The sequence below is a fragment of the Diceros bicornis genome, chromosome 22, assembly GCF_020826845.1.
Source record: "Diceros bicornis minor isolate mBicDic1 chromosome 22, mDicBic1.mat.cur, whole genome shotgun sequence".
In the NCBI taxonomy this organism is placed as follows: domain Eukaryota; kingdom Metazoa; phylum Chordata; class Mammalia; order Perissodactyla; family Rhinocerotidae; genus Diceros; species Diceros bicornis.
In genome coordinates, this window is record NC_080761.1 from 27,644,022 (window position 1) to 27,668,546 (window position 24,525).

At 36.1% G+C, this 24,525-nt stretch overlaps 1 protein-coding gene across 5 annotated transcripts in view; it reads right to left on the reverse strand.

Annotated features, from left to right (window-relative positions):
- Positions 1–24,525, reverse strand: part of RFX3 (regulatory factor X3) — a 275,918-nt gene that overhangs the window by 190,055 nt on the left and 61,338 nt on the right. The window lies entirely within an intron of this gene.

Genomic DNA, 24,525 nt, shown 5'->3' on the forward strand with positions numbered 1-24,525 from the left:
ACTATATTTAAAGACTGTGGAAATATCTACCTGTTCCCCAGACAAATGAGAAATTTAAATGAGAACTCAAAATAAACATTATAAAGTCTTTAAAATTTTTAAAACATTTACATGAAATGGTGAGTCCCATAAAGGAAGCATATTTTTTGCCAAGCATGAGTTTCTCAGTTGATTTAGATACTTGATATGCTAACTCAAACAAATGCTTGGAGATAGACAGGGCCGACTTATCCATTAAGCACAGTGTCTAGGACCCATAATACTTGCAGGGGTCCACAAAAATGTTTTAATTTCTTTTAAAATCAGAATACCTAAAAATTTAGGTCAAAGAAAATGTTTAACATTTATTAATATATTTGTCTTTATATCAACACAGGCATAAAGTGTAATTATAATTGTGTGACTGCGTGTGTGTGTGTGTGTGTGTGTGTGTGTGTGTGTGTGTGGAGACAGACAAAAATTGGCAATTGTTTTCAGATTTTCTGGCAACCTCAGTCTCTCACAGAACCTGACTCCTTGTCTGATTCTAGGGTTATGAGGTCTCTAGGCATTCTTCCCTTTGAATTCCTGGAGGTGCCAATCTCATCCCTAAACCATTTCTCTCTGATCTTTTTGGTTTGCCTGAAATGAATCCATCTGCAAACTAATAGTACTCTGGGTAGCTTGACATCTCCATGGCCTCTTTTAAGTTACCATGTAGTAGATGTTATCTTCACGGCTGCTTCACATTTGCTTTACATTTGTTTTCTACAATAGAGAAGTAGACTTGGTGTCTCTTCCTACTTCAAAGCCCTCAATCTCTTTGGAGCCTCCCACAGTTACAAATTCCTGTCTAAGCAGTAGCTTCCAGCCCACAGCCCATTTGCAGCTCCAAGATAACAATCACACTGAGAACCCACAAACTCCCAAACCTTAGCTGACTTAGGTTACCAGATTCACTCACTTTTCTTGGTTCTCTTAATTTATTTATCACTCATGGCTCCTCAAGCAAGTGATTATCTGTATTTAAATCTTCACTGTCTTATAACAACAGAAATACTCTATCTGTTCAGAGTGACCAACATAATTTTCAACAAGAGAAAAAGGCATTGAAGAGAATAAAATGATGTTTTCCATGACATTCAAAAGAAATCTTACAAGCAATCTAATACTTAGGATACATAAAAGCAGAGTGCTCTGGATTGAAGCTTGGCATGAAAGATGGATAGTGTTCTAGGAGCTAACCACTGAATCTCCTTAGATCCCTTGGCTTCAGTGAAGTTCAATTAGTTTCATCAGAAGGCCTTCATCCTAGTTCCAGCTCCACTACTAGTACACTCATTGGCAAAGTCCTTGACTTCTTTTTAGTAGTCTCAGTTTTCTTATAAATAAGGTAGACATATAAACATATGTCTTGGCAATTTTCAAAATACTGTTAGCATCAAATGAACAACTGTGCCTCAAAAGCACTTGGTAAATTTTTTAAAAAAACTAAATAAAATTATACTATTATTATTCTTAAGATTTTACCATAATGAGACCAACATTCTTAAATCTCCTAGGCCTGTTCTCCATTTTTCATAATTGTATCAATCACAAAGTCTGAATCATTCCTTTGAATTTTTAAATATATTTTATATATCAGACTTCAATGTATATCATTTGGATTACAGAATCCAGGCTTAAAATGTGCTAAACCACTGCTTTTCACAACAGCTCAAACACTACCTATTCCACAAGCTTTTCACAATCAAACAAGTAAAATTTAATCTCTGTTGTGCCTTCCAAGCAATTTGTTTATACTCTAGAACAAAGGCAAGCACACTTAGTCTGTAAAGGGTCAAAGAGTGAATACTTCAGGCTTTGTGGGCCCATAGAGTCTCTGCCACAACTACTCAAATCTGCCAATGCAGTATGAAAGCAGCCACAGACATATGTAAACAAATAGGCATGGCTGTCCCAAAAAAACATTATTTACAAAAACAGGCTACCAGCTGGATTTGGCCAGAAGGCCGTAGTTTGCCAACCACTGCGCTAGAACCATGCTTCTCAATCTTTACTGTGCATAATAATCACATGGGGATCTTAATGCAGATTCTGATTCAGTAGGTCTGGGTGGAGTCTGAGATTCTGCATTTCTAAGAATCTCCCAGTTGACTGATGATGATGCTGGTCAAAGGATGATTTTTTTTTTTTTTTTTTTTTTTTTTGGTGAGGAAGATTACCCCTGAGCTAACATCCATTGCCAATCCTCCTCTTTTGCTGAGGAAAATTAGCCCTGAGCTAACATCCACTGCCAATTCTCTTTGCTGAGGAAGACTGGCCCTGGGCTAACATCCACGCCCATCTTCTCCTACTTTACATGGGACACCGCCATGTAATGGCGGTGTTGTTGGTACAGCTCAGCAATACCTGATTAGATCTTATCAAGCATAGCTCGATAAGCAGTGCGTAGGTCCACGCCCAGGATCCGAACCTGTGAACCCTAGGCCGCCCAAGCAGAGCACGCGAACTTAACCACTATGCCACTGGGCCAGCCACAAAGGATGATACTTTTGAATAGCAAGGTTCTGATAAGCTTCATGAGGGGACCTATCTAATTATTTACTGTGTAGCCTCAGTGTCTAGAACAGTACCTGACACAAAATAAAACAAATACTTAAGAAACAAATGAAAAAACAAAGAATGATCTTCTAACAGAATGTCATGCTCTGCTTTATATATCATTGTTAGGTGTGTCACCCTTTATGGGGTTCATCCTTCATTATGTTCACTTTAGCTCTTAAGCCTACCAAATCTAGCAGTCTTTTTAACATGGTAGATTTCTAATAAATGTTACTGAATTAACTCAGTCTTGGTCCATGTACACAGTACAAAATCTAGTTGTTATTGATAAATTCATCCCAAACTCTTCTTCTATTTTCCACCCACAATTATCATCTTTTATTTTCTTAAGGATTCTATGTTCCTTATACTTCAAGGCCTTTGTGTATATATACTACTTTCCCTAACAGGAATATCCTCCCCTAATCCATCAAGTCTAAACATAAATCTAACCTCTTTGGAAAGCATGCAAAGAGTGAGTGTCCATATCCACCGCCAATCTGCTCCAAATGTGGTTCTCTATCTCAGCCTAATGTGTCTTCTCCAAAGCACTTATGACATTTTATAATTATTTACTTTTCTGCTGGCTTTTAAAAATTCCATTTCCCCTGCTAGAATGTAGGCTCCTCATGGTCAAGGTCTACACAAGATCTACATTCATTCATCACTGAATCTCTACCAATTAGCACAGTTCCTGACCCATGTAGGTACAAAAATATTTATGGATTGAAAGCATAGATGATTATTTATGTTCATAGAGAATTTCTTTCATTGTCCTATTTTTACAATGCAGATACCTCTTGAGGTAAAAAGATTGCCTTTTATTTGAGTGGGGCCATAACAGCCAAGTTTGTAGTCTATGATGCTGCCCTCTCAGCAATACCTGATTAGATCAAAGATGAAGAGCTGACCCAAGCTGGTCCATATTCTCTCTCTTGGGATTTTGGAAATGGGGTCTCTGTCTAGGCTGGTCACTCTAACTGATTAACTAAGGAGTAGTAGGGGGCGACTATATGTGGTCACGTGCACCTGAAAGTAAACTTACAGAGTGCGAAAAAGGGACAGACATGTAGATAGAAGCAAACATAAAGGATGAGGAGAGCACTACCCAGGCTGCTAACAGCTTTTACTAACGGAGAATTTCAGTTCCTCATGAGGCCAAGCTATTCTTTAGGATCTCAGGAGTTATTCCAATGTCTCTCCACATTTCTGTTTTTAGATAGATTGAAATGGATTTCTGATACTTAAAACCAAAAGAATATGAAAAATAAGACAGTATCTTTCTAATTAAATATCTCCAGTTTATAAAGACTGTATAGAAGCAAAAATATACACAGAAAATGTGTCAAAACTGCAAGAGAAAAAAATGTTAAATTGAGGAATCATCAAGTTTTCGATAACTGGAGCCTAGTAATCAAAGGTATGAGTATTACTAAACCGATTATATTTTTAGTGAAAGGATAAATGCTATCAACAGATAAGAGTATTAACATGAAGACTAACATATCCTAAAACAAATAAATACTTCTCTAATTCTTCCAGGGAAAAATTTGCCATTACAGGACCCTTAGTTCTAAAATTATTCAATATACTTCTTTACAGGTGGCTGGTCCTAACTATATTTTTAAAAGTAAAAAGTGAACAATTATTAGAATGAGTTGATTGAGATAACAAATATTTCTTTAACCCAAAAGAAAAAGAAGAGAGAGAAACTCTATTCAATATTTGCAGTAGAAATGAACTTGAGAAGGGAGGAAGGCTAGGAAATGATCACACCCAACTAAAATTCTATAACTCAGACAGAGAAGCAGATGTAAAAAGCAATGGGTCTAAGTCAATAAACGCCCCAAGAATCTCCTACAAGCCAGTCACCTTCAAAATATGAATCAATTCTGGTCACCCTTGCAGCCAGCCAACTATTCCTACTTAATTAAAAAAAAATCATTGCTAATCAAATAATCCACATTTTTGTTAGGAAATTAAAATGGAAATGACAAATTTCTAGCAGCTTTCTTTTATAGCACAATTCGAAGTAGCCATTATTTTCCAAGGAGCTAATGAAAATGTCAAAAACATTCTTGCTGTGGATATTTAGTTGTTTTCTGCCAAATTAATGAAAGGAAAATATTGCACTTTGAATTGGTTAATTACCATGAATCCTTCTGCAAAGGCTCCTGCTTGGAGAGCTAAGCCAGCTCTAGTTGGCACACTGCCCTAATACTCATGGAGACTAGACTATAGGCTCCACTGTACTCAAGAGATATTTAGTTTTTGGCATCCATTCATCAGCTTACAAAGCATCAGTCCCAACCATTATAGACACTCAACTGTCTAAACTAAACAGGGCAGAAAGCACCTGCATTTAATAGGGATGTACCACATTCTGTTTCTTTGAAATTTTAAGAGCTAGACTTAGAATACAGAATGAACAAGAATACCGTGATCTACATATTTTCTAGAAGCTAGAGCTACTTCAACAAAAAGCCTCTAGTGACAAAGCTACTTCAAGGAAATCTTCCAGGAGCAAGGCAACTTCAGGAAAGGAGGAATTTGGAGAAGTTCTTTTTCCTCAGTTCTAGGCCATGGTGAATAGAGCTACTTCAAGTATAGGCCTCTTGGGAACCCCCACATAGAGCTCATACCTTGCCATTTCCTAGGATTTGAGATAGATAGGTGCTAATTTACCTATTTCCAAATCTGATAAAATAACCATAGCATTACTGAAGCCTACCCACATCTCTCCTCCCTCATCATGCCATTACCTTCTTTACAGAACTTAAAAAACATGGCATGCCCTGTCTCCATGGTAGATGACATATTGGATATACTTCTTTAAAACTGAATAGGAATATTTCTATTCAAAATATTTCTACTCAAAAAGTTTCTCCACTTTATGAAAAATATATTCCACCAATCCTTTTATTTGGGAAAGAATGGGTAGAGAGATGGAGATAGAAAATAACTAATGATTTGTCTCTCTTCTTTTTCCTCTCTCCCTGAATAAAATGGAAAAAAAGATCTTGAATCAAGACAGATAAATACTGATAAACCTAGAAATGCAAGCTGGCTTCTCCAAGATGCTCTCCATACGGTCCTAATAAGTAAGCACTCCCAGGCTTCAAGTGTGTCACCTCCTCATACAGAGTCTTGCATCAAAGAATGGGAAGAGCACAGAAGCCAAGAGTTCATCCTAAAAAAGACCATTTAATACCAACTACAATATTAATCTGTGTTAACATCTAAGTATTATGGCAAATGTATATTTAGCAAGCAATTTTTTTAGGATTAGCAAAATAACCACTATAAATCACCAGTCAAAAACACTTAGAAGACATTAGAAATTCAGGCTTTGAGAAGTGAACACAATAAGTCTACATTTACCTTTCAATAAATTGAAGCTAACCCAGGATGACAACCAGGATGCCTAAAGGGTCTAGAAACCATGAAATAAACAGTACACAAATAAACAAACAAAAGAAGGTAGAAAAAGATAAACAGGGAATAAAGAACAGATGGAAACAAAGAGAACAAATAGCAAGACGACAGAATTTAAATGAACCACATCAACAATCACAGCAAATGTAAATGATCTAAACACACCAAATAAAAGGCAGATATCATCAGACTCCTATGAAAGCAAGACCCAACAATATGCTGCCTTTGAGAAATGTACATTAGCTATAGACACATATACGTTAAAAGCAAAAGGTCAGAAAAGACACATCATACTAATACCAGTCAAAAGAAACCTAGAGCAGCTATACTAATATCAGAAAAAGTTGATTTCAGAATAGAACCATTAAAGGAGATACAGAGGATAATTTCATAATGATAAAGTGGTTAATTCATCAAAAGGATTTAATAATCTTAAAAGTTTATGTACCTAATAACTGAGCTTCAAAATACATAAAGCAAAAAATGACAGAAACCAAGGTATACAATATTCTGGCCATAAAACAAGTCTCAAATTTAAAAGGATTCAAGTCACACAAATTATGTTCTCTGCTCACAACTGAACTAAATTAGAAAATAACAGAAAGATCTCTGGAAAGTTCTCAAATATTTTAGAACTAATTAAGACTCTTCTAAATAACCAAAGGGTCAAAGAAAAAACCAAAAGTATAGTTAAAAAAGTATTTTAAACTGAATGAAAATGAAAACATACCCTATGGGGGCCGGCCCGGTGGCGCAAGCGGTTAAGTGCGCGCGCTCCGCTGCGGCGGCCCGGGGTTCGCTGGTTCGGATCCCGGGCGCGCACCGACGCACTGCTTGGTAAGCCATGCTGTGGCGGCGTCCCATATAAAGTGGAGGAAGATGGGCACCGATGTTAGCCCAGGGCCGTCTTCCTCAGCAAAAAAAAGAGGAGGATTGGCGGATGTTAGCTCAGGGCTGATCTCCTCACAAAAAAAAAAAAAAAAAAAAAAACATACCCTATGAAAATTTGTGGGATGCCACTAAAGCAGTACTCTAGAGGGAAACATATAATACAAAACATCCATAGTAGAAAAGAAGAAAGGTCTCAACTCAATGCCTCAGCTTCTACCCTAAGAAATGAGAAAAAGAAGAGCAAATTAAGCTCAAAGTAAGCAGAAGAGAGGAAATAATAAAGATCATAGCAGGATTCAATGACATAGAAAATAGGAAAAATCAATGAAAGCAAAAGCTCATTCTTTGAAATGGTCAATTAAATTGATAAACTTCTAGGCAGACTGATCAGAAATTAAAAGAAAAAATATAATTTAGTTATGTCAGGAATGAGAGAGGTGACATCACTACAGAATCTACAGATAATATGGGAATATTATAACGACATTACGCCAATAAACTCGACAACTTAGAAGAAATGCTCAATTTCTTGAAAGACAGAAATTATCAAAACTCACTCAAGAAGAAACAGATAATGTGAATAAACCTATATCTACTAAAGAAATTGAATTTGTAGTTAAAAACCTTCCCACAAGGAAAACTCCAGGCCCAGATGGCTTCACTGGTGAATTCTATCAAACATTTAAGAAATAATCCTACAATTTTCCCAAAAATTACAGAGAAAAGAATATTTTCCAACTTATAAGACCAACATTACTCTGATACTAAAAACAGACAAAGATATTAAAGAAAAGAAAACTATAGGCCATAAACATAAATGTAAAAATTCTAAAAAGTCGAATCTAACAATATCCATTAAGTTTAATACATAAAGAGCAAGTGGGGTCAATCTCAGGATATCAAAGCTAGTTTAGGGTTTTAAGGCTGGTTTAATTGGAATTCATCATATTACGAAACTAAAAAAGGAAAGCCTTATGATTATCTAAATAGGCACCAAAAAAGTATTTGACAAAATCCAACATCTATTTCTGATAAAAATTCTCTGCAAAGTAGCAATAAAAGGGAATTGCTTCAGTCTGATAAAGAGCATCTGTGAAAAACCTACAGTTAACATCATACTTAATGGTGAAAGACTGATGCTTCTCCTCTCTGATCAGTAACAAGACAGAAATGGCTGCCCTCATCACTTTTATTCAACATTGTGCTGGACGTTCTAGCCAGTGCACTCAGGCAAGAAAAAGAAACAAAACGTATCCAGATTTTAAAGGAAGAAGTAAAACTTTCTCTATTCACAAACAACATGATCTTCTATGTAGAAAATCAGACAAAATCTATAAAACAGCTATAAGGACTAGCAAGTTTAATAAGGTTGTGGGATACAAGATCAATATTCAAAAATCAGTTGCGTATCTATTTACTAACAAAAAAACATTGGAAGTTGCAATTAAAAAGCAACATCATTTACAATAGTATCAATATATATGGAATACTTAGGGATAAACCTAACAAAAGATGTGAAAGACCTGTACACTGAAAACTACAAAACATGTCTGAGAGAAATTAAAGACAGACGTAAATGGGAGTTATTACTTGTTCATGGGTTACACAACTCAATATTATTAAGATGTCAGTTCTTCCCAAATTGATCTGGAGATTCAATGCAATGCAAATCCATGTCTCAATAAGCTTTTTTTGTAGAAAAAAATTTTTTGATTCTAAAATTCATATGAAAATGCAAAGGACACAAAATAGCTAAAACAACTTTGAAAAAGAAGAAGAAAAGAGGAGGACTAACAATACTACCTGATTTCAAGATTTACAATAGTCAATCTACAATATCAAGACAATATGTTTTTGGAGTAAAGACAGACAAACATATCACTAGAATGGAATACAGAGTTCCCAAACTGACCAACACGCAAATGGACAACAAAAATGCAAAGGCAATTCAGTGGAGAAAGGACAGTATTTCTCAAAACTCAATAATAAGAAAACATACAACCCAATTAAAAGTAGGCAAAAGATTTGAAGAGACACCAGAGAAGATATAAGCACATGAAAAGATGTTCAAAATCATTAACCTTAGCAAGATGCAAATTAATACCACAAAGAGAAACCACTACACACACATTAGAATGATTTAAATTTAAAAGACTGACTATATCAAGTGTTGGTAAAGATGCAGAGGAACTGGAACTCTCATACAATGCTGATGGGAATGTAAAATGGTGACACCAGTTTGAAAAAGTTTGGAAGTTTCTTAAAAATGTAAACATACAACTACCATATGACCTAGGCATTCTACTCCTAGGTATTTACCCACCCCATCCCACCCACCCCAAAAGAAAGCATACGTCCATACAAAGTCTTGTACATCAATGGTCATAGCTGCCTTAATCATAACACTCAATAACTGGACAAAACCCAACTATCCATCAACAAGTGACTAGATATTGTGATATATCCATGTGATGGAATATTACTCATTAATAAAAAAGAAAGAAACTATTGTCACATGTAACAATATGGATGAATCTCAAAATAATTATGCTGAGTGAAAGAAGCCAGACAAAAAAGAATACATTCTGTATGATTTCATTTATATAAAGTTTTAGGAAATATAAACTAATTTACAGTGACAGAAAACAGATGAGAGATTGCAGGGGTTTGGGAGTGAGATCTGAGTTGAAGGGGCAGGGAGAGGTGGAAGAAAGAGAATATAAAGAGACACAAGGAAACTATTAGAGTGATAGCATATTCACTATTTTGATTGCAGTGATGGTTTCACAGATATATACGTATATCAAAATTGTACACTTTAAATATGTGCAGTTTACTGTATGTCAAATATACATTCAGAAAACGTTTTTTTTTGTTTTTTTTTTTAAATTAACCACCACAAAACCTGGAAAATCTGAGAATATACTAAACCTGGAAATGAGAAGCCTGAAAAAAAGGAATGATGGCTTTTGGCAAACAGCTGATAGCAGAGAAAATAAAAGACTGATTAGATTTGGTCTACGTGGCTTCAGGAGAGAACTAATACCCAGAGTAGAAATTAAAAGGAAGCTGCCTCAGCTACACAAAAAGAATATTCTGACAATTGGAGCTGTCCAAACATGGAATGGACTGCTTTGTAAGGTAAAGCTCTCACGGTCACAGAAAGAGTTTAAGCAGAAACTCAACTGATCACCTGTAAAGTGAGGTATTAGGAGAAATTCACACTTGAGATAGGAGACAGTGTTTCCTAATCTTTAAACGCACTAGTTAGAGAAACAGAACATGTGGTTTCCACTTGGAGAGAAATTTATTTAATCACATTCATCAGGCCGTAAAGCCATCAACATCAAACATTTTGAATGGTTAAAGTATTTGGGAGCCTATGAGCAAGGTTAACGAAAGTCAGTCTTCAACTGGGTTATCTTTCGCATAGGGAAAGCAATAAAAGAAGGCTTCAAAGATAAACATAGTTTGTAAAATGTGTATTTGTCTTGTTTGGTTCTGCATGTAGTAAATTATTATAAATTAATTGAGGGAAAGGAGCACTTACAATATTTACTATATAATTTTAAGCACTTAGAGGTCAAAGCTAATAATAATAGCTACTATTTATTGAATATCTATTATAGACCTAGAAATTCAAGCAAAGCATTTTGAACACATGAACTTTACAATAGTGCAAGATAGCTATTACCTCCAATTTACAGATGAAAAATCTTAGGCTGAGGGAAGTTAAGGGGATCTCCAGATTGAGGATCTGAAGTTGTCTGTCTGGCTCCAAAACCCAATGACAGAAGATTACCTCCTAGTTCACTGAAGAAAGAAGAGCTACCTGATAATCACTGCACGCAGTCTCTTTCTTCTCTCTCCAAATATTTCCTATAATCCTGCTCAATTTATTTTTCAAGAATACAAACTTTCTCATGTTACTTATCCAGCTTCATTTCCTTCAGTGTCTTGTAACTCGTTATAAGCAAAAACGCACCAACATGGTCAATGGGAGACTCGCTTGCCTACTTTTCCAGCATCGTTTCAAATTATTTCTCCTGCATAGTCCAGATATACCAAAATATTGACAAGTCTTTTTAAAAATGCAATGCATTTGTACTTGCTGTTCTCACTTTTCTGCATGCCCTTTCTCTTATTTTCCACCTGGTGAAGGAACTTCTATCCTTCCAGACTAAGTTTGAATATTGTCTCCTCTGTTGAAGTCTTCTCTGACATTCCAGCAACAATTAGATGTACCTTCTTTTACATGTACATCCCTCTATTCACACTGAAAATTATTTGTGAATTTGTTCCCTGCAAAAAATATCTCCTCAGAAACTGGATATACTAACCAGTGTCTGAAATGAAGCAAGAATAAGGAAAACTTGAGGGTTTTCCTTTTTCCAGTATACAAAAGAAATCATACTGCCTATCCAGAGATACACTAGCTGCCACAATTATAATATATATAATATACCTTGTTAATTCTATATAATTTCATCCTAAATTATGTTTTAATTGAAGCAACTATTATTAACTAGCCTACTTGACTGTGTGGTCCTGTTAAAACTGTTTAATCAAAAGTAAGGGTAACACGTAATTTGATGCAAAAATTAATTTTCAAGGCTATAAAATGGTTGGAAACCAGGAGATCTGTGAACTACTCTGATTACTTGTCAAGAAGAAGAAAGCCAGAGGAATAACCTTTTTGTGACCTCCTCCCACAAACAAAACTATTCACAGATTTTACTGTTTCAAGATGTAAGCTTGTTTAGTGCTTTCCTCCTGCAGATAATATGAAACATCAAAAAAACTCCTACCATTTAAAATTTCAAGCTCCTTTCTTCCTCAATTCTTTACAATTTTAAATTTAAAATATTTTTATGCCTGGCCAATGTATGTTTGCTTAGGTTCCTAAAATTAGTCTTAACATATAACTAGGATAACTTATGGTACATTTTGGTTTCAGGGGCTTCTTTGATTATCTTATTCTCTTGCCCAGAGCTGACAGGGAAATAACCTGGGTTCCTGTTGGACACTGCTGTTTTATGTTAAAATCAGGCTAGAACTAATTCTTTTTAAAAATGCAAAATAAGATAAAATTTTTTTAAAAAGTGAAGAAGCTTTGAGAAGCACTCTCAGCTAAGGGAAAAATTATTTTAATTACATGAGAAATGTTCTAAAGCAATCTTCTGGATACAAACAAAGTATTACTTACTGGTTGAGGGAAATGCCTTCTCTAAAGAAATGTTCACATGTTCAGAAGACTAGTCTATGAAATGAATGCCTTATACATGTAAGTTAAAAAAAAAAAAGTTCACACCTTGGTAATTTTCTTCTAAAATGCTGCCTCATTATAGCAGTAACATTTTGATTTATTCCAGAAAGAGTTCCGTTCTGAAGAAGAACTAAAACATATTTTTTAAAAAACAAAGGAAAAAAACTGAAGTCTTCTATAGAGAAAAGTACTCAAACAGTCTATAGCAGTGGACTTTGCTTTAACAGGACAAAAGAAGAAGCCATTTTAAAGCACATTAAGTGTAATCATCTTTTTTTTTTTTTCTGAAGCATGATAGTAAAATGAAAATAACCAAATTATTTCAGGGCCCAGCAATGGAAAGTTTGGGACTGCAAAATGAGAAGACAAAAAAAAACCTTTGGGCTAAGTGAAAGGAGACTATTTTCCAAAAGCTGCTGTAATTTTTCTCAGATTAACCTGAGAACAGAGGATATGCAATTTGTTTTGATTTTTCGCTTTACTATCTTCAACTTTGCTCCCGCATTTCCTTTTATAAACAAACAGATTAACATAAGCAGGTAACTCATTGTTTAACTTATTACATTGCGATCTTCCAAGGGAAACATTTCAGTTTACTCAAGTTCTGGCTCCTCTCACCATTTCTAGCCTCCTGCATGAGAAGATGATATTCCATAAAAGGAAAGGACACCACGCGTGAATTAAGCAAGAAATGTTCTTAAGAGAACCAGAATCTAATTACATAAACACGGTTCCCTACAGGTGGATATAAATTCCAAAATCTCTGAAATATTGTCTTTAAAGGCTAGCAGCACTTTTTTAATTATGCTAAAAGTCCCTTGTCTGCTTGATCTCTCATGAACAGTTTTAATCAGGCAAGCCTAACACACTCCATCTCACAGACAACTTAACAGAGCTCTCAACTGTGAGCTAATGGGAAGACAAGGAACCACAAGCATTTTTATTAAAAGGAAAAAATGGCCAGCCTAGAGATTTGGCCAGCAATAAAGCAAGATTAAATCATGCTTCTTCCCCCTTAGCCTACTTAACTTTAAGAACTACAGACATATAATTAATTTGCTCTTGAGATTTACTCTGTAAACATAAACACACCACTTAAAAAATATTACATCCTTACAATTCACAGCAGTTTTCGTTATTCTCCTTTCCCACTCACAAATGGACTAATATACTAACAACCAGTTTCCCAGAATCTAAGAATAACCTCTAAAATTTATCCTCCCCAAAAAATGAGTCAAAAATTACTCTCTTTAGTCTATAGGAATCCTGAAAAGTTCAAAGTGAATGTGAAATGATAATTAAAAGGACCAAATAACCCCATCTCTACCTTTCAGCCAATCCCCAAGCCCACTTTACATCAGCCATCTCCATGAGTCCTCAGTCCATTCTGAGACCCTCTCAATATAGTAGCCTACAATAACCCTCATTTTCCAACAGCTCTAAACTATTTAAACCTAATAGTCAACATTTTTAACTCCTTTCTCTTAACCAATTCTACTCAGAAACTCCAAAAGAGTCCTGATGGTTGCCCCAGGCCCTAAGAGTTTGCAACTATGCTACACCTAATTGGTTTTGTCCATCTACCCTGATCCCCCAAACTGCTTTGAAATTTAAAATGCAAATTTTTAACCCCTGGCCTGAGTTTACCTCCAATTAGTTGTTGGGTGGACTGCAGCATACTCTCAACCCCCTCTGTGCCTCATTTCCTCCATCTGTAATACTGTAACTAATAATTCCCTCCCTCAAAGAGTTGATGTAAGAATTAAATGACATAATACATGAAAGCATTGTAAGAATTAAACAACATAATACACCTAAAACATTGTGGACATTTAACACATTTAAGTTTCCCTCCATCATGTCCTGGATCTGTGTTTCCAGGCTCTTCAAGCATAGGCATTATCACTTCCACTGAACTCCGAAGAAGATCCTTAGCTTCTCCCATCCTCCCTGTCAATCTTTGCCAGCCTCAAGACTCACCAGCAACCCTTACTGAGAACCTTTCTTTTATTATTTTCCCATCTCTACACTCAGCTCCATCCCTCTTGAGGCTTTCCAGCTATTTTCATTCTAAGGCTCCTTGGGCATCTCTGACTCACTCAGTTTTTCTGTGCACTGAGTCTGCTTCTTCATTATAGACCGCTTCATTTACCTTTGCTTCAGTTTCTACCTGCCTGGTTCTTTTCCTCATTAGTGCTGTGCTTCTTACTAATTGCAACTGCAAATTATCAGTTTAATTTGAGGCTTTCCTATTTACATTGATTTAAAAGACTATTCTTTACAATTAAACTAAGAGAAAAATTAAAATACGATAGATTAGGACAAATAGTGATGACTATAGCCCAGGAAAAAAACATTTGGTTAAGTCTTACAAAATGATTTTTTTTCATAATCAACATACATTTATGCATTCACCTATCAGACCCTGTGATTCTTCTGATCTTGTTGCTTGATGAGCTGTAAAAATTCAACTTGCTTATTGGAACAGTAGATGCTGAAGAGTAAAAGGGAATACTGGCCTAGCAAGGCAGGGCAAAAAAGAAAATTAAGAAATAAGATTTCAAGAAATGTTCACCAGTACTACTAAGATTGCAAATACACACACAAATCCTTTTAAAAATCCCCCCAAAAGAGTTGTCTGATCTATCTGCAAATATCCCAGATTAAGAAAAATTCAATTCTAGAGTTAGAAAGTCCAGATCTCTAATAGGGAATATTCCTCTGGAATGACATGAATCAGCTAGGACCACTTTTCAGATATTATAACTATATTCAATGGTCATTTTTTTCTCGTTTTTACTTTTTTTTTTTTTTTTTTACTTTCCCCTAATATTCTCTCCCAATCTTCTGTTGGATACACAAATTTAAAATACTTAGCAATGCATTATTCTTTACATAAATATGAATTATCTGACTTTCATAGACTCCATGCTGGTTAATTTTCCTAATGGAGTATAAAGTCTTTCCAATATCCCACAGTTAATCCTGACTTGTGTCAAATTACCATGTTTTGAAGTTTTGCCTCAGGTTCTGGTCAAGGACATCAAAAAAAATATATATATCAAATAAAGTGCCATCAAGGACAGGTGGTTTGTTTTATTTTGTGGTTTGTTTTATTTTAAGTAACAGAAAAGAGTAATAAATAATATTTCCTAGGGCCGGCCCCATGGCTTAGCGGTTAAGTGCGCGCGCTCCATTACTGGGGGCCCAGGTTCGTATCCCGGGCGCGCACCAACGCACCGCTTCTCCAGCTGTGCTGAGACCGCATCCCACATACAGCAACTAGAAGGATGTGCAACTATGACATACAACTATCTACTGGGCCTTTGGGGGAAAAAAAAAGGGGGGGGGGGGAGGATTGGCAATAGATGTTAGCTCAGAGTCGGTCTTCCTCAGCAAAAAGAGGAGGATTAGCACGGATGTTAGCTGAGGGCTGATCTTCTTCACAAAAAAAATAAATAATAATAATATTTCTTAGAATTTTACCTTAAATGCTCTTAGGATCATTCTATTCAATTCACTCAGGTAAATTTTATATTCCAGAAATATTAACAAATGAATTATTGCAATGACCTAATTCAGTACTATCTGAAACAATGGTGAAAACTTTCTTTTCTACTCAATATTTGGTTTTAAAAGAGTTGCTATTACATCTGGCACCCAGATCTTGATTTATAATGCCATCTTCCAGTAAAAAGAACCAGGGCTCCTTGGAGAAATGACTATTTCTAGGAGTGAAGCAGGAAATGTAAAGGTGAGTCTGATGCATCCTGTAATGCCAGAAAGTTAGGAAGTGCTCAAAAAAGAAAAAAACACAAAACACAGCAATGAGGGTATGTCAAAGAGACACAGGAGCCAATTAAAAATCTCCCAATGGCCAAAACTGGAACAATTTGAGCAATAAAATAAAATTGGATTATAATCCAAAGTATAAAATAAATATCCACGAATCCATACTTAAATAAATAAATGATTAACTAAATAAATAAATAGATGGAGGAGGAGAAACAAAATTCTTGTGCAGAAGTATTCCAAATAATTTATGAAGATACTCCATCCTCGGGGCCGGCCCGATGGCACAGCGGCTAAATTCCACGTGCTCCCCTGCGGCGGCCCGGGGTTTGCAGGTGCAGATCCCGGGCTCAAACAGGCACTCCGCTTGTCAAGCCATGCTGTGGCGGTGTCCCATATAAAGAGAGGAGGATGGGCACGGATGTTAGCCCAGGGCCAATCTTCCCCAGCAAAAAGAGGAGGATTGCCAACAGATGTTAGCTCAGTGCTCATCTTCCTCACACACACAAAAAAAACATACCCCATTCTCAACAGGGTGGAACATAACTCCCCACTCCTTAAGCGTGGGCTGCACATGGTGACTTCCTTCCAAAGAGCACAATGTGGAAAGGAGGGAATAAAGAGAAACTTTATAGCGGTGAAACCTGTTAATAATAGGGGAAACCAGTACGAGATATATGGGAACTCTCTGTAGTATCTTCACAAGCTTTCTGTAAATGTGAATCTACTGTAAAATTAAAAAAGTATTCTAAAAGTAAAAAAAGAAAATCTGCTACTGTCTTTGGCTTTCTGAAGTTCGCTATCTAGCTTACCTGTAGAAACACTAGTCAATTTTAGACCACTTCAATTGCACAATTCTTCACAACACTCTCAAATCCAGAGTTTACTTGCACTGCAGTAGACTGGGAAGATGAGAGGCACAGTCCTGCATTTGAATTCTGCTCTACATGCAACTATCCTTATGACCAAAATAACCAATTTCCTCATCGATAAAATGGGGCAACCCTACCTGGCGGGCTTTCTCATACCCCTATGGGAAAGGGACTAATGTGATGTCCTGTCTGCATTCTCATCACTGAGCATCTCATCTGCATCCTGCTCCGCCTTTCTCTGGCTTTATCCACTTGGATGTCAACCCGGTGCCAGAACTGGCTGTTTTCATTTCGTTTCTTTAGACTTCATGCTCAAATGTCACTTTTCCGAAAAACCAATTCATGTTAACTCTACCTCTGGAAGAATAACCAGAAATTAGATGGTTGCCTCTACGTGGGAGAACAGGAGGCTGGAGTGGGAGGCAGATACGATTTGCATTATATATACTCTTGAGCTATCTGAATTATTTTTTACTATGTGTATGCATTAGCTATTTAAAAACTTATTACAAAAGCAACAACAAGAAACCCATTATTACTCTGGGATTAATATAGGTTTCTTATTTCTACCTTTGTATCTGCTATCTGTGTGTTATCTCCTTTTAACATAGTATCACAGCAAAAAGCAAGAAGCATGGCTCCAGGAGATCAGTCTAAAATGATTTCAAGCAATTTCTTTTGTACCAAATCAGCTGTTTCAAAATAGCACAGGAGTCTTGGAATCAAAAGTGACTTGGGATGGACCCTAGCCGGTCTACTTACTAGTTACTTAACCTCACTAAACCCCAGCTTTCTCATCTGTAAAAGTAGAATAACAATACCCACACTTAACAGCGTTATTGGAAAGATTAAATAAAAATACATGTAAAGTCCTTAGCATAGTGCCTGGTCCATCTATTACTGTCATTATCCGTATAAATGGAAGTCTGTGGGAAGAACTGATTTCTCGCTCAAATGTGTCTTCTACTCAGCTATGAATCCAGAAGCACCTTCCAAGTTTTAACACTCCTAAAATGCAATTGGTTTTCAGCAATTATTATTCCTCGTTCCCTAAAGAAAAAGCATTAAATAATGGGAATGAACAGTATTTCCTTCCCTGCACAGAAATATCTCAAATCATAAGAAACATTTAGGAGTCACACACTACTGGTAATATATTTAGAACCGAATCATTCTTTTTTGTGTGTGTGACGAGATCAGCCCTATGCTAACATCTGCCAATCCTCCTCTTTTTTTGCTGAGGAAGACTGGCCCTGGGCTAACATCCGTGTCCATCTTCCTCCACTTTATATGGGACGCCGCCACAGCATGGCTTGCCAAGCAGTGCGTCGGTGCGCGCCCAGGATCCGAACCAGTGAACCCCGGGCTGCCGCAGCGGAGCACGCACACTTAACCGCTTGCACCACCAGGCCAGCCCCCCTGAATAATTCTTATGGACCATAAAAGCAACAAAATATTCAAGGACAGTAACATAAAACTTGATTAAATGTGCAGAGCGCTATACTTGAAGTTGTCTTTGGGATTATGCCAGAAGATGGCATAAGTTTAAATTTTCAGGTTACATTTGCATCCTGGCCTTTTGCCTTAGTTTATTGCAAAAGGGCATGTCACATTTTACCAAGACAGATTTTTGAGACTAGTGGGAACATACATAAATAACTTTAATAAGAGTACAGGTTAAAGCAATGCATATAAACATTTTAGGTGCTCGATTAATATTTGTTGAGTGGATTTTGTGTACATATATATGAGAATAAATAATACGTTACGATGGCATGGTTCTTCCTATGAGTTATTAGAAATATTATTCCTTTCCAATCTGTCTCAAAAAAGAAGCTAAACAACATGTTTTTACCCTTATTTCTATTTTATCATGGTTTTAAATTAAAGCATTTCAAAAACTAAAGGTATATTTGCACTTACAGGATCTCATGTGTAAATGCAAGGATTCACACACATACGTACATATACACAAGCAACACCCTAGAGCAGAAATATATGTGTATCTCTATGTACTTGAATGTAACTTAAGATATGAAAGTACTACCTTACCAAAAGACATATTTGAGAATTTTTTATACTTTCTAATTTTTTGCTTTAGGGTTTTGCTACAAGATACCTTAAAACTGCTTCTTGCTTTTGAGAGCACACATAGGAAAAACAGTTCATGCATATCTGATTTAAAATCACATCTAGCAACTCGACTGCTACTAGAAAGTCAAAAAGTATGGAGTCACCGTAAATTTTTAGACTGTGCCTGTTAGTGAATGCTCCAAAACAACTGGGAAGAGGAAAGGAAATCTGAAGTTACAATGATAAAATTCTTTTTAAAAATCATCTATTCCAAACAGAGTAGGAACCACTTAAGAAATTCCATTCTATTACTAGACCACCCAGTCCAATAATGGCCATTGTTGACTAATGTTTTTTCCCCAAATCTTCCATTTTATGTAATATTTCACAGTTTGTAAGTCATTCACATGTATGTCAAATCATTTAATCCTGATAAAACCTGAGAGCAAAAAGGCTATGCAGTTAATCAGGGACAGAGAAATAATGTGATCTGCACAAGGCCAGCAAGCTAGTAAGTGGCAAACTGGGATTCATACCCAAGTCTTCTGCCCCCAAATACAGTAAGTACTCTGTCCACACTCTCCCACTGATCTCCACAGCTGAATTCCACTTTCACTGACAGGTCTCACTTCTTGTGGCACAATGCCCCCTGTCTACCCGACTACAGTCCTTCCTCCGTTGGTTTACCACATGCTCTCTGGCCTGAAGCCAGTCAACTCCCCACACTGTAGCCAGAGACATTCTCCCATTTTAAATCAGAGTCTTTGAGGTAAGACCAGCAAATGCTTTTCATTGTTCCTAGATACAGAATAAACTTCTTACCAATGTTCAAAGTCTGAGTGGCCTGACCCCTCCTATCTTTTCAGGTTCAGAGTATTTTCTGTGTACCAGACAGGCTTTCCCTTCCTTTATAATCACCATGCTCACTCATTCTGTATCCCTCTCTCCTCCCCTTTTCACCTAGATAATGCACACTCTTTCTTACCTCAAGCATCACTTCCTCAGGCAAACCTTCCCTTGCCTTACTAATCAAATCAAACGTCCCCAGCATATACTCCCAGGGTGTGATGTACCGCTACTTCATTGAAGTTACCATAGCTGCAATTACATTTGTTCATGTAATTATTTGGTTAATGTCTGACTCTTCCACCAAACTGTCAGTGCCACAAAGGGTAAAGAGGAGGTCATTTTTTCTGTTTTGAGTCACCATTATACCCCCAATGCCTGGCACAATTTCCAGCCATATAGTACGTACTTGATACTTTCTTTTAAAAGCTGAACAAATATGGCATTAGGCTAATTCCTCTGTCAGTCTTTAAATATTTGAAAATAGCTATTATTCTGATGATTCCTCACTCCATACATATATACACAAGAGTTACGTTTTAATAAGGAAACCACCCTGATTCCTTGAAATAATCTTTTTATGACAAAGTTCCCAGACACTTCTTAAAACCTGGAAGCTATAAATTAACACAATGGTATTTTCTCACCAGTACAGAGACACTGCACCTTCCCTGTTCCAAACACTGCGCTTTTATTAAAACAGTCTACACCTGGGACATGGCAGTGACAGCTATATCACAAATTCCCAGGTCGTCTTCATATGAATTGCTCTTAAAACATGTCTACTTGTTTCTTGACAAGGTGATAACTTGACAAACCTATATGAAGAATTTTATATTAATCTATTACTATTATAATTACTATTATAGACCATTACTATTATAGACCATTTTAGTTTCAACCAATCATTTCAGATGGCTAAGCTTTTTTCAACTCTGATTCCCTCATCCAAACTATTAGCTTTAGCTCCCAGCTTTATGTGATATGCAAATGTGATGGGCCTGTTTCATCCAAGTCAGTGATAAAAATGATTAATAGAACAAAGTGAAAGGAAGAGCCATGTCATGTCACTAGAAACCTCTCTCCAAGCTGACATAATCTATTCATCAAATTTTTTCAACCATCTATGAATCTACCTGTTCTTATAAAACAGCCCCTAATTTCACATCTATTTCACAAACATAATCATGAGACACTCTGTCCAAAGCCTTGCCAAAATCAACTTACTCCACCTATATAGTAAAAAAATTACACAGGTTTAACATGACACATTCCTAGTGAACTCATGTGGTCTCAGGAGAACTGCTTCTTTTCTAGGTAAGTCTTCACAAACTATTTGTCTAATGATCAATTAAAGAACCGTCCCAAAGATAGACTTGAAACCCACTAATCTTATACATACAGAATTCTACTTTTACCCCTCTTTTTTGAAAATGAAAACAGAATCTGCATGATCTTTAGTCTTCTGGCACCTCGGGTACTGACCATAATTGCTCAAAGATCACCAAACCATTCATTCCGCAAGTCATTTAATCCTAGGACATTAACTAGTCGAGAGCATCAAAGTGCTTTCTCATCACTGCCTTACTTTCCTCAGACTTTAATCCCCTTGCTATTATGATTAGTCTCTTTCACCAAATTAGAATATCATTTTCTTTTGATAGAGAAGTTTGATAAGAGTTCCATAGCTCTGTCTTCACTCCAACATCTAGTATTATTACACCATCTGTCCCAAACAGTAGTTTATCCTTTTTCTTGTTTTTCTTCATGATCTGAACATAACATGGTGTGGTCCTTAACATCTTTACAAGTCTCAATTCATTTTAGGATTCAGCCTCCTATATGCTACTTCTGCATTTGTGTTCCAATCTTTTCTTACATATGAGAATCACTTGTGCTTATATTGCCAGTATTTCACTTTAAAGAACCTACACACCTTTCATTCATTCAATTAATGTTTTATTGCTTGCCAAATACATGCAATTCAACCAAACTAGAGTGAAAAATATAAAGATACCTAAGATCTGGTCCCTGCCCTCAAGGAATCCAGAGGAAAAACCACATTTTTAGGCAGAAATACAGGCTTTTATATTACCAAAATAAAAGTAAGTACTATGCGAGCAGAGTACAAAGCAACTAGCTTAAGTATGAAATAGCTGCTGAAGTCTTCATCAAGGAAATGATATCTGAGTCAAGTCTTGAGGAGTGAGAAGGTAGTCACTAAAAGACTGGAAGGATGTACAAAGACATGGAAATATAAAAAGTACATTGCTTTCATACAAGAGAGATTAACTTCATTCAGCTAGGATTTAAGCTGCATGGAGTGCAAGAGATAGCCTGAAAACATGGAGCCAGTTATAGAAAGGTCTTGTAATCTAAGTGTCCAACACATAGGATAAATAAAATGAAACAAATGCTCTCTACAGAATACTATGCAGCAGTTAGAAGAAATCAAGATGTATACCCAATAATATGGGCAGATCTTTAAAATAGTGCTGAGGGCAAACTAAATAATGTCTAGAGTACAATACCAGCAATGCAAAATTAAAATACATGCACATCCAGCATTTGTGAGCATACAATGTAAATCTACATGTTTTACAGGGACACATACAAATAGGATTCAGATCAAAAAATATGAGAATAGTTACCTACAGAGAGGGAATGCAATAGGGGGTGGGAAATGGGAACAAAGAGTTTTTTTTTAAGTGGGTACACATTTGTCTGACATTCAAAGATACCAAAAAACTTAGTTTTCCTGTAAGTGACAGAAGTCTTAAAGTCTGGGAATGGCAAAATCTAATGTGGTTTTTAGGAAGAAAGTTGGGCCTTGTGTGAAGTATATAGCCCTGTAGCTATCGTTTCTTCTGGAGTCGAAGAGCATGGGTTCATAACTTTTTCTGCACAGGCTGAGTAGATACTTATCAATCTGTAAGAAAGGCTAGGTAAAACTACCAATAAGTAAAGATGGATGTAGAACTTTTGGTAATAGAAGAAAGTGAAGACTACGTTTGACAGGGAGCGAACAGCTGCAAATAAAAGCAGTGTCTTAGAGCCCAAATTTGACTATCTTCCGGGAATATTATTGAAAACACTCCTGCACTGTAGTAGAGGCCAGACTAAATAAATACTAAAGGTTTCACCAAGCTGAGGGTCTTTTCCATTTTCTTATAAGTATGCCAAAGGAAGAGCAATGAGAAATTAAAACAAAGCCCTGCCAAGTATGTCTTGGGAGCTCAGAATCAGGATCTCTGTAATAAACTCATACAAACCCTATCACTTGAGAGATGAATGTCACATTACCAAGAACAGCTTCATCTGTACAAACAGACTTTCTATAGAACTGTAACTGAACACTACAGGCAATGAGCCAACATTTTTAAATTTCATCAAGCTCTAGTGGCAGGTGACAACTGTTTGCTATGACATGATTTTTGCAACACATTTCATCTAGTTATCTTAGAATCAAAGGAATTTCACCAACAGGTTCTCATTCAGATACACAGGAATGATTTCTACCCCAATCACATCTGTGAAAAGTGGAAAACACACCTGGGAAGTTTCAGGACAAGATCCTACTGATTAAATTTTGAGAATAAAGAACTTAGAAACATAAAATTGGCACCCTTAATTCCTCTACCATGAAGGCATTGTTTTTCATTTGGATGCAGAAAGCTAACGAAAAAGCAACAAGAATCAAAATATAACTTAAAAATTTCAAGTGATTGTGTAAATATCACTTGAAATATGAAATATTACTTGGAATAATATGTAACACGGTTAACAATACTTTGTATTTATATAACTTTACATTTCCATAGATATGCTCATGAGAGTCAGATGTTTGTTTTTCCCTTTTTGGTCCAGGCTTCAATAATTCAACAGGGAGTCTTTTCTCTCTGAATCTTCTCATAAAGTATCATTTCAGCCCCTATTTAGTTATCCACCCTCTCATCCTACTATCTTCTTAGCCATTCTACTCAGAATAAGGTATATTTTGATAGAAGGTGGAATTTAAAAGAGGGCATCTTCCAATAATGACTCTAATATAATTTTATTTTTTAAATATTATTACCTAAAAAAGTAATCTATATTATCTATGGGTGGTGAGATACGTTCCTTTCCTCTTTATAAAATATGCATTGCTTTTTAAAAAAGATTTTAAATAACTATGTAGTGACATGATGGAGGGAAAACTTTATTACAAAAAGTTCTAAATTTCAAAAGATGCTTTATATCAAAGGACCTTAGCTTGGGATCTTCCTCTTGCCTTCTAACACTGTCCTGGCTTGCAACCCAACATAGATATGAATGCACAAACTCAACAGCTTTGTCATAGAGTCTGTGACAAATTGGACAATGGAAGGCAGGGACTGAGAAAATCTAAAAGTTCTATATCAGGTACTTAGCAAAAACACTAAATCTATCCTGGACTCTAAAAATTAAATTATATTTTACCAAATGTGAAATTTTCTTATAATGAGACCCATTAAATCAGCACCTCAGCAATTTATGCTAAAGACTAAATAGTTTCAAATAACACAAATACTCTTGCACTTCAATGTGCATAAAATGAAATAATCTAGTATTAACAATGTCATACAACAGACTTAACATTATTGTTAGAAAAAAGCCCTTGTTCAATATAACAGTTATCACCCCGATATTTGCCCAGTTTTCCTCTATCTTATGCACTCATCAAATAAGATAAACCAGCATTAACAAAAAACAATATAAACTTTAATGTTCAATTCTACTTTTCTTAGC